The following is a 12,555-nucleotide window of genomic DNA, read 5'->3' as shown; positions in this document are numbered from 1 at the left end:
AAGAGGGCGCACCGATGAAGTCTTCCAGTTTTATGGTCACCAGAGAGTATCCTTTCCTCGATTTCACGTTGTCCACGCTGACACACCCGGCAAACCAGTGAGAACAATTTCACCGTTTCTTGTTTCGAAGTCTTTGACAGAAATCTTTGGCCCAGGTTATAAAGCATCGAGAATGGCAAGTGGTGACCTCCTGTTGGAGCTCCGCGACCAGAAACAAAATGAAAAATTGTCTAATCTAGTGAAATTTGGAGATACCAAATTAATAGTAACCCCACATCGAACCATGAACACCACCCGTGGCGTTGTCTCAGATGATGACCTGTTGAGGCCGACGGAGGCTGAACTCCTGGAGGGTTTTAGCGAACAGAATGTCATCAACGTGAAACGAATTAGGATGAGGCGTGATGGCAAAGAAATCCAGACTAAGCACCTGATACTTACTTTTAATTCAAGTGTACTGCCCGACTCCGTTGAGGCTGGGTACATCAAGCTCCGAGTGAGGCCATATATACCGAACCCTCTCTGATGTTTTAAATGCCAGCGATTCGGCCACAGTTCTCAGAATTGCCGAGGCCGCCTAACTTGTGCGAAATGCAGTGCTGACGAACACACATCTGATGCCTGTGAAAACTCTCCTCACTGTGCGAATTGTAACGGGGAACATGCCGCATACTCACGGTCATGCCCAAGCTGGAAGAAAGAAAAGGAAATTGTCACGATTAAGGTAACACAAAACATTTCATTTAGGGAGGCACGAAGGCAGGTGTCCTACCTGCCAGAAACCAGCTTTGCCGAAGTGGCGCGTCAGGGGGCAGCGCCACGACGGCCCCCGGCGCCTGTCTGGCACACGCGTAGTGCGCCGGCGGTGACGCCTTCTGCCCCCTCGGCGGTTGCAGCCAGTGCTGCTCCGCCATTGAAGAAGGACCCACCAGCCTCCGGGCTGGGGGCCGCGAAGGCCTTGTCTTTAGAGGCGAGGCCCTCAAAACAAATGCAGCGCTCGCAAGAGCGCGTGTCCAGCGCCTCGCAAGAGGCAATGGACACAACACCGAGCGTGAGGGCGCAGCCAGCGCCTAGGGATCGGCGCGACTCTGTCGACCGATCCAAAAAAGAAAAATCTCGTGTCACGGCCCCTGGAAAGGGTCCGTGAGCTCACTTTCCATCCTTGAGCACAGAACACAAAATACACCTAAAATGGACACACAAATACTACAGTGGAATGCCAGAGGCCTATTTAAAAACCTAGATGATATCAAAGACTTGCTTAATGACTATCAGCCAAAAGTGTTCTGTGTTCAAGAAACTCATTTAAAGTCGACTCATGTGAATTTCTTGAATCAATATGTGGTTTTTCGTAAAGATCGAAATGGTGGCAATTTCTCTTCTGGAGGTGTGGCCATCATTGCTCAAAGAAGAGTAGCATGCCAGCACATTGTGCTACAAAGCTCTCTTGAGGTTGTGGCTGTTCGCGCTATTCTATTCAACCGTCTTATATCTATCTGCTCGATCTACATAGCCCCTGACGAACCATTCAATAAAACAGAGTTCGAAAAGCTTATTGATCAGCTTCCAGAACCATATGTGTTAATTGGAGATTTTAATGCTCACAGTTTGCTATGGGGTGATACCAAATGTGATGTGAGAGGTCGTGCAATAGAAAACTTTCTTCTCGCATCCGGAGCCTGCATGCTCAATAAGGCAGAGCCAACATACTGCAGTACAACACACAATACATATTCATGCATAGATTTAGCCATTGGGTCACCATCACTCCTGCCTTACTTAGATTGGAAAGTTATTAATAATCCATATGGAAGTGACCATTTTCCAACTCTTTTAGCAACAAAACAACGGGATGACCGGCCGTCTTATCCCAAAAAGTGGAACTTTCATGTTGCAAACTGGGTGAAATTCAGAGAGCTATGTACATTACACCTCGAAGAGGTAGACCATTTGGAAGTAGAAGAGATGGCCAACTATATTTTGGAATATGTTCTTACTTGTGCAAAAAAGTGCATACCGCAGTCCAGGAATGATAAGGTTAACGCAAAGCCATGGTGGAATCGGGAGTGTGAAATTGCTAAAAAACGGCAAAACAAAGCATGGAGGGTTTTTTCTCGCTACCCAACAGCAGAAAACTTGATAACCTTTAAACGTTGCAAAGCGAATGGCAGGCGTGTTCGCCGTATAGCCAAACGGGAAAGCTGGACACGCTATATATCCTCAATAAACTCCTACACAGACGCCAGCAAGGTTTATAATAGGGTGCATAAACACAAAGGACAAGGCCTAAATCCATTCCCTTTGGTGAATGACTGCGGTGATACAATAGAAGAACAGGCAAACGCTCTTGGCGTACACTTCGAGAAAATGTCAAGCTCAGAAAACTATACCACTAAGTTCTTACGCCACAAAAGCATAGCTGAAAGTGTACCTCTGTGCCGGAACAAGCCTCGATCAGACGGATACAATAAACCACTAACAGTATATGAACTGAAGCTCGCCCTTGGTTCCTGTGGGAGTTCTGCTCCTGGTTCTGATACAATTACTTATGAAATGATCAGAAATCTCCCTGATGAAACCCTAAACTGCCTTTTAGCTCTTTACAACAAGATTTTCAGTACCGGCAAAATACCCTCTGCTTGGAAAGAGGCAATAGTACTACCAATCTTTAAACAGGGCAAAGATCCCTCTTCGGTAAATAGTTACAGGCCTATCGCCCTCACAAGCTGCCTACTCAAAGTGTTTGAGAAAATAATTAACTGCCGCTTGGTCTATTACTTGGAGTACAATGGCATATTGGACCCGTGCCAGTCTGGTTTCCGTACAGCTAGATCCACAACCGACAATCTCGACCTCCTCGAGTCGTATATACGTGACGCGTTTGTACACAATCAATACTGTCTGTCTGTTTTTTTCGATCTTGAGAAGGCATATGATACTGCCTGGCGATATGGAATCTTGCAAGATCTTCTGTCTTTCGGAATATGTGGCAGGTTGTTTACCATCTTAAAAGATTACCTGTCTGAAAGGAAGTTCCGTGTAAGAATAGGTACTGTGTTATCGCGCACATTTCTTCAAGAAAATGGAGTGCCGCAGGGAGGAGTATTAAGCTGCACACTATTTATAGTTAAAATGAACTCTCTTCGCTCTGTTATTCCACCTGCGATATCGTACTCTCTATACGTGGACGACATTCAAATTAGTTTCAAATCGTGTAACTTGACTGTATGCGAACTCCAGATACAGTTAGGTGTTAACCGACTTGCAAAATGGGCTGACGAGAATGGTTTTAAGTTTAACACTGACAAGACTACTAGTGTGCTGTTCTCGAGACGACGAGGTGTGCATCCTGACCCCTGCATACTAATGAATGGACAAAACATAGTCATCACGAAAGAACAAAAATTCCTCGGTGTAATTTTCGATTCCAAACTCACCTTCATCCAGCACATAAAACAGCTGAAGTTAAAATGTCTCAAGACCATGAACCTTTTAAAGATTTTATCGCATCAGTCGTGGGGGACAGACAGGCACTGTCTCATATCTCTGTTTCGAAGCCTGGTTCTGTCACGCATAGACTATGGATGCATAGTATATCAGTCAGCTTCAAGGACAGCACTGAAAATGTTGGACCCTGTATACCACCTAGGTATCCGTCTGGCACTTGGTGCCTTCCGTACCAGCCCTATTCAAAGCCTTTATGCAGAGTCAGATCAGTGGCCACTAGACTATCAGCGCACGTATCTAGGAGTCAACTATGCAGTTAAGATCATGTCTCTGAAGCAGCACCCATGTAAAACACTTATGAACGATGTGTCTACTACCCAGTTATACTTAAACCGTCCTTCTATCGCCCCACCGTTTCCATTGGCAATAAGACCTGCAGTAGAAAAACTTGCAATTTTCTTCAATGACTTGGCGGAAAGTGACCATGTCGAACACATCCCTCCCTGGCAGCAATGTCCAGTCACTTGTGACTGGTCTTTCAAAGACATCATAAAAGAAAATTGTCCAAGTGCACTTATTCAGCAACATTTCTTGGCCCTTGAACACAAATATCGTTCAACCGCGTTCTTCTCTGATGGCTCAAAATCTCAAACATCTGTATCTTGTGCAGCCTATGGACAAAAGTTCTCGGACACCAGAACCATGCATACACATACCAGCATTTTTACAGCGGAAGCCTATGGTATCCTGCTTATTATACAACACATTAAACAACACAAGATACAAAAGTCTATAGTGTACACAGATTCTTTAAGTGTTGTCAGGGCCCTGTCTTGTGGCAAGTACAGCAAGAACCCTACTTTTAACAAGCTCCTTAACGAAATCTATGCAGCCTACAACTTAAAACTTTCTATTGTTATTTGCTGGGTTCCAGGTCATTCTGGAATTGCGGGCAATGAAATAGTGGACAAGAATGCACGAGAAGCCGCTGGTCGGCAAACCATAGATATAACCTCTGTTCCGGGTGTAGATCTAAAACCTGTTGTACGTAGAGGTCTACGCAACCACTGGCAAGCTGAATGGGACAGAGAAGTCGACAACAAACTCCACCTTGTAAAACCCCAGCTGAGGAAAGTTATCCCCCAAAAACTCAACAGGTTCGCTGAAGTCACTCTAACACGGCTCAGAATAGGCCACACTTATGCCACACATAAACACCTTTTGACAGGCACTGATCCACCTACATGTATACACTGTGGAGAGAGTCTAACCGTTGTGCATGTTCTCATACAATGTCCTGTGCTTCACCAAGTACGACTGACCCATTTCAGGGAGCTCTATCGACATCATATCCCACTTCATCCAGCGCTGTTTTTATCACTTGATGCAGTGGTCGACCTTAAGAGACTTCTTCATTATCTTGCAAAAGTGAAATTTTTAACAATGATATCATTCCATCCTAGGCACCAGCTGCGCCTCAAGTGTGAGGTACTGCCTGGTGCATAAAAAGTATGTCTTAGCCTTCGCAGTTCTTGCTCAGGCAAGGACTTCAGCTGCGAGGGTCTTGGGCCTTGCAGACTAATTTGTCAGTACAGATTTCAGCCAACAAAATGAAGGTTTTAGCAAAGTGACATTCCTTTTTAAACAAAGTGACATTCTTTTAAATATACTGCATTTTAAATGGTTCGTAGATAATTGTTTTAATATTTAATCGTGTTTTAATCATTTGTTTTAATTTTTAAACCAATAACCGAATTGAAACAACACTTGTACTGGCGCTCTTTGGCCTTAGATGCCCTTGCGCCAATAAAACTTAACGTAATAATAACATCGTCACAATGTTGTAGTTGCCACTGCTTTTCGTTAGTATCAATGACGCTGATAGAACGAGGGCCACGAGAGCTACTTCAGCTGATCGGGTCTTGTACCGCAAGTAAGAGGTGTGAAACTACGACACAGTGCGATACGCAAATGAGGCCTGGCCATAGAAAACTGACAATGCAAACCCTGAAATGCGGAGCAAAGACATTGGGCTTTAAGGGTTTGTTCAAATTTTTGCCATTTTGTGTAGCATTGAAATGTGTTCGCCGTGTTACCGCTGACTCTTGCCTCTTTTTCAATCCAACCCTTCGCAAGCGCTTCCGAAGTAAAATCGTGACAAGCTAATACTCATGACAGCTTGAGTGCACTTCGGGCGAGAGTACTTACGCTCACAAAGTGAAATTTTGGCAGTTTACTGCTACTTGAGAAAGCGAGGTGTACTTTGGAAATGATGGCAGATACAATTGACCGATTTGTAATGTAACATATATTTGTTATTTTTACACCCGTGTCTCATCTTAGGACTCATCTTAGGACCGTGTTGTCTTCCTGGAAGTAGCACCAGTGGCACACACCATCGTAAATGACTACAGAACAACTCACCGACACATGTGAAAGCATGCCTGGAAGTAAACACGCGACAGACTCTGCCATTTGTGCTGCCGCATCCCCCTAGCAGACTTGTCTAATCTGCCTGAGGGTGAGAGTAGGAAGGGTTTTTGTTGTATCATGCCTTGTTTTATTAGATAAAAGTATTCCTTATGACGATAACAATGCTTTAAAATAGTATGAACACTGCTTCAGGCAACAGCGTATTTCAGTACAAGACCATGGTACCGACGCTACACACTTTGTCACAGCCTTCGAAACAAACTAAGGTTGGAGGACACACTTGCTTGCAAGTGTACTTTGCAGCGAGTGAGACTTAACTTTCTCATGTAACAGTGCGCAAATAACACTCATGGCGAAGTATACTCACTTCAAGTACATATAAGTTGCCATGTGCGACAGAGGTACGAGCCAAATCTGCATTTCACACTTCATGTCTCACTCTCTTGTTTGTTGCTTGGCATGAGGGCTCATCTGCTGAAATGACTCTGATGGCACCTATTTTATCTGTGCTATCGAGACTAATGAAGAAACGGGGAAAGTACTCGACACTGATTATAGCGAAAAAAGCGCTTATTATAGCCAAGACAAGCAGGCCGACCTCAATTTGGAGTTTTCGTCGAGTTGGGCAATGGGATCATCCATCAGGTACTCAACCACTGCAAGTGAACCACTGCGATTGTGTCATGCCGCTCACACCAACACTCACATGCAGATTTAGAGCAGGTGGCATCAGTAGTAATATTGATTTACTTGGACGGCCAAGCACAGGCTGAAATACTGGCAGACTTGGTGGTCAATAAGCATGTGTGCCAGACACACGTGAGTGCAGTGACAAGTTTCTCCGATCAGTGGGCCACTGAATGTATAGCTAGGGTGTCAATATAAGATATAGTTGGTATTTTATTGCGATGTACGAAAATGTCTTTCCTCATCATCTACTTTCTTACCAGTTTCATACATGAGCACTACACCCAAACCTCTAATAAAGGTGCTTTTTTCGGTGATTTTTTTTGAACACTTGATTAAGCTTGATGATTGTCTCCTCCAACTTCAGTTGGCGGCAGTAATGTCCCATGCGGCTGCACAGTATGTAGCGTTTATGTTTGCAGAGTTCTATGCAACGGCTATAAGCAAAGAAAGATTACAGGCAGTCGTCTTTGATAAGTGGTTATGTTGTGTGAGCTGCATACTAGCCATCTGTAAAGATTTAAGGTGGTAGGCCACTCAAAAACAAACTTTTTTTTAAAGGCAGGCAAGGTTGAAATAACTGTTTCCTCATAACCAGTATGTCTTATTTAGTTTACCCAGCTATTTACAGCGCAAAATATTGAATACTTATTTATTGGGAGGTAATCTTTGTCAAAAATTGCATTAAAAGTGCTAGCCACGCTAGCTGTGATAAGTGACTAATGGGTGGCTTTATTCAGTAAAGCTGACATTTGTGTAACTAATGGCTGGAGCTATGCAGTGAACTAGAATAAATATTATGCAGTGAATATGAAGGAAGTAATGCTAAAAAACGGTAAAATAGCCAATATAGACAACCTGTTGGAGAATTCAGCTGTGAACTGAAAAATATTCGCTAGATTTCTTTTATTCTAGTTCACTGCACAGATATATGTGTTGTAAATTATTGTGCGAAATTTCAGTTCAAAGTATACGCTAAGAAATACGTTATGAAAGTTTGCGTCGCAACAATTGGAGCAAATTGTTATTTTCAGAAAACGTAAATGAAAATTTCTGAGCTTGTAAAAGGGTCACAATCTTCGCATGCAGGCCTAAAATGCGCAAGATTCATAGCTGGGTCCTTCTGCGGAAGCATTATTGTCTCCTTCTGTTCGAGTGGCTGCTCGTCTTTCCTTCCTGTCCTGTTTTGTCCCATCCGCTGACTTGCGTTTAGCAGTCTGCATGCGCAGGTGATTCCTGGCGATGCAAGCTTTCGTCGTGTGGTACCCTGGTTCTATGCCAGCTTGCCTCAGATTATCTAAGGTGCTTACACTGCCATTAATAAAGTGTGCGAGAGCATCATGCAAGGCAAACATTACTGTAGGCAAGCTTACGTAGACCTTTTTGGGTGCCCGCTGCCATATTAGACCATTGAAACACTCATAAGCATTTTGAGTCTTTCCATGAAGGCACTTCATTAGAAGTTCATCAGAGCACAGATCACTGTGGACAGTTTTAACTTTGTTGAGCTCATCATTTAGAAGTCCTCCTTTGTGTACGTATTTCCCTTGGCCATGAGCTTCAACCCTTTGGTATCCGCACCAGCTTCTCGGTCCAAGTGGACGCAGGCCATGGCTCGGCGGCTTGTCGGTAGAGCTGCAATTAAAAAGACTGGCAAGGGTAGCCTTTTTCATTGCAGAAAGGTGCCCCACATTAGCTCTTATGGCGATGCGATAATAGTTTTGCAGGCGGTATATAAGGGCATCAGTGAGCTTTCCCTTACCACCGAGTCCACGCACTGTCTTCAGTTTTCTGAGGCAGCAGCCAACACACTTCCGGACATGCCCAATGCATTCCAGTTTCTGCTCACTGTCCTTTCCATACATGTCTTTGACAGCAGCATAGCTCTTGGAATAACCATCGCCGTAGTACTGCAGGTATTTCAAATGTCTTTTGGCTCATTTATTTATTTATTTATTTATTCAGATACCTACAGCGGTCAACTGGGCATTATTGTAGGGGGGAAACAAACAGGAAAAGATACAGGTAGTATATACAACATGAAAAGCAACAAACACTATGTAGGAATAAGGATATTATTAACACTCTACACATAAATAACATCATAAAAAGACTAAACATCGCGTTACTAAGAGGTTGAAAGAGGTTGTACAATACGAAAAAGCAACACAACATGATATTAAAGTAAAACTTTTAAACATAAGTTAGCTTTATAGATACATAACCTCATAAGAAAGACAGTAGAAAACACAACTAGGCAGAAGCTGTAAATTGTGAGCTAAAGCTCAAAATATCCCATATATGTCATGTAAAACGTAGTTAAACAAACCTTCCGCGAAGGCTTCATCAAAGGAAGTCGGCAATGATAGTACAACTTCATTCGGGAGACTATTCCAGTCATGGACTGTCCACGGAAAAAAAGAATGTTTGTACAGGTTGATCCGACAACTATATTCCCTAACCTTCAGGGAATGGTCTACGCGGGCAGATCTATAGGTAGGATCAAGTATGTAGGTTTCATTCCTTAAGCCTGTTGCACCTATAAAAATTTTGTGGAACAGTTTCAGGCGCATGTACTCCCGCCTGTCTTGCAAAGACGGCACTCCAAGATTGTCCCGTACATCGGAAGAGCTTTTTCTGAAATCATAGTTTGATGATACAAACCGTGCTGCACGCTTTTGGATGCGCTCTAATTCGTCAATACATGTCTTTGTAACGGGGTCCCAAGCGGAACATCCATATTCTAGTATAGTGCGAACATTTGAAAAGTAAAGCAATTTCTTTTAACTTAGGAGGAGCTTGCTTGAAGTTACGCCTTAGGAAGTTGAGGACCCGACTAGCCTCGCTGCTACGTAATCAATATGGTCATTCCAGGAAAAGTCATTTTTGTATAAAACCCCTAAATCTTTGTAGCTAAGTGCAATTGTGAGGCTTTCGCCATTAGTGAGTATTTTGTATGTAAATTATGACGTTTTGTAGAAAACTGGACAATGTTACATTTAGAAAAATTTAGCGTCATATTCCACGTATTGCACCAGAGTAGTATCTTGTCGAGGTCACTTTGTAGTTGTACACTGTCATTCAAACTATTAAGTTCACGGTAAAGACAACAGTCATCGGCAAACAATCTTGACACGGCTGGATACTCCTTCGCCTATATCATTGATAAATATCAAAAGAAGAAGAGGCCCGAGTACAGATCCCTGAGGAACATCTGACAAGACTGTTTTATGTGATGAGGTCATTCCGTTAAGAACAACACACTGTTTTCGGTCAGTAAGGTAAGCCTCAATCCACTAGAAAAGTGCCGTGGGAATATTAAGTGCAGACAGTTTTACAAGTAATAAATTGTGTGCTGCCGAGTCGAAGGCCTTTTGGAAGTCTAAGAAAATACAGTTCACCTGTTCCCCGCTGGGGCACCTGCGCAAGTAGGCGTTTGGTGCGTAGCGACCCCACGGACCCGAGCTAACGGGGGAGTTTCTACTCCCCCCCACGCATAGCCGTGCGTGGCTTTGCCGTGTCCGGGAAAAGGGGATCCTGGGGGTTGAGCCGACGCTGGGTGAATGGACCTTTAAGGCCCCCCGGCAGAGGCAACACACCCCTTTGGCCCCGGCTTCACGTAGACTGCACCCCTGGGCTGACCGACCCAGGGGAAATCGGCAGTCGCCTTTTCCTGTCTCTCTCTCCCTACATCTTCGTCTTTATCTCTCACTATTTATTTTTCCTGTCTTCTACTCTCTTCTGCCTGCTTCCAAACCTCCTGGCGGCTAGGGTTAACCCTGTGCAAATAGCCTACCTTTGGCTAGGCGCATTAGGTTATAGTAGCGTTGTACGGCTGGCGTCTCCAGGTTTTAGCATCCGCTAACTTGTAGCGTCCCCTCGTTGTGCTCCGTGGTGGGTGGCCGCCAACACTTCTGAAGAAAATTAAACTGGAATGCATAGAGCGTTTCCCTTGTTAAGTGATCGTACCGCCTTAAAGCGCGTACGCACCGAAGACTTAGGCTTTTTCAATCGATCAAAAGAGAGCTTTCCCCATTTTCATGTTACACATAGTGAGATAAGCAGCAAGCAAGCCAGAACTGTATCCCCCTTTGTAGTAGCCAGATGTCTCACAGAAACTCTTGCAGCCGGGTACAAAGTTACCAAAATGGCCAGCGGAGACCTCCTCCTTGAAGTTCGTGAAAAGGAGCAGTTTGAGAAGCTACAGAATCTTTCAACTTTTGGTGACACTACGATCACTGTAAGCCCGCAGAGGCGCCTGCGCAAGTAGGCGTTTGGTGTGTAGCGACACCACGCACCCGAGCTAACGGGGGAGTTTCTACTCCCTCCCACGCCTAGCCGTGCGTGGCTTTGCCGTGTCCGGGGAAAAGGGAATCCTGGGGGTTGAGCCGACGCTGGGTGATTGGACCTTTAAGGCCCCCCGGCAGAGGCAACACACCCCTTTGGCCCCGGCTTCACGTAGACGGCACCCCTGGGCTGACCCACCCAGGGGAAATCGGCAGTCGCCTTTTCCAATCTCTCTCTCCCTGCGTCTTCGTCTTTATCTCTCACTATCTATCTGTCCTGTCTTCTACTCTCTTCTGTTTACTTCCATTTTTCCTGGCGGCAAGGGTTAACCCTGTGCAAATAGCCTACCTTGGTCTAGGCGCATTGGGTTATAGTGGCGTTGTAGAGCTGGCGTCTGCATGTTTCAGCATCCGTAAACTTGCAGCGTCCCCTCGTTGGGCTCCGTGGTGGGTGGCCGCCAATGCTACTGAACAACATACAATTAGCATGCACAAATCATTCCCTTTACGTAGTGATCGTGCCTCCTCAAAGCGGGTACGCACCGAAGATATCAGTTTTTTCATCCGGCCAAGACAAACCTTTCCTCATTTCCACGTTATACACTGCGAAAAAACTAACAAGCAAGCCAGAACAGTATCCCTCTTCGTAGTAGCTAGGTCCTTAACCGAAACTCTCGGTGCCGGGTACAAGGTTACCAAAATGGCCAGTGGAGATCTACTCCTTGAAATACGTGACAAAGACCAATTCGATAAACTGAACACCCTCACAACGTTTGGACACACCCATCAGTATTACGCCACACAGGTCCATGAACTCATCTCGCGGGGTCGTATCGGACGCAGATTTGCTTGACCTGAACGAAGCTCAACTTCTTGAAGGATGGAAGAGCCAGAACGTGACAAACGTACAGCGTATTAAGATAACAAGAGATCAAAAGGAAATAACAACAAAACACTTAGTATTGATCTTTGCTTCGAGCGATTTGCCGGAAACGATTTAGACTGGGTATACAAAGACATCTGTGAGGCCATATATTCCCAACCCCCGCCGTTGCTTCCAATGTCAGAGATATGGCCACGGCTCGCAAAGCTGTCGTGGCCAGAAAACTTGTGCTCTGTGTGGAGTCGTGGGCCATGCGTCCGACAACTGCGAAGCACCTGCACACTGTGTGAATTGTGGCGGTAGTCATGCCGCGTACTCACGTTCCTGTTCTTTCTGGAAAAAAGAAAAAGAGATCATCACTTTAAAAATAAAAGAAAACATTACATTTAAAGAAGCAAGAAAAAGAGTCTCGCCATTTTATGGCCCCACATATGCTGATGCGGCGTGCCAGGGGGCAGTGTCGCACCAGCCCTCGAGTTCTGTTCAGGCTGTCAAGGTGGATGGACGTGTTTTTTGAGCGCTCCGGATCGACGGCGCAGATAAGTGTTGTTGCATGTTTTGAGCTTGTCTCTATAATTATAAGGCAGCGGTTGAAATCTTCGTAGCACTTATTTTATGGTACGGCTTTTTCGGGACCAGTCACCAGGTATTTATTAGTTAGTGCGGGTGTGTGTGTTTGAATTTTTTTGTTGTTGTTTTTTTTTCTTTTGCCACCCCGTGGGGGAGGTGCGCGTACATTGAACATGCAAATTTTTGTAGTAGAGCTTGGACTTTCTTTTTTTTTTCGTAGTGCAGGGCTCGAGTTTAGTAATTATCGAG

Source organism: Rhipicephalus microplus, chromosome 6 (genome assembly GCF_043290135.1).
Source record: "Rhipicephalus microplus isolate Deutch F79 chromosome 6, USDA_Rmic, whole genome shotgun sequence".
NCBI lineage: Eukaryota > Metazoa > Arthropoda > Arachnida > Ixodida > Ixodidae > Rhipicephalus > Rhipicephalus microplus.
Note: the sequence above shows the minus strand (reverse complement) of the source record.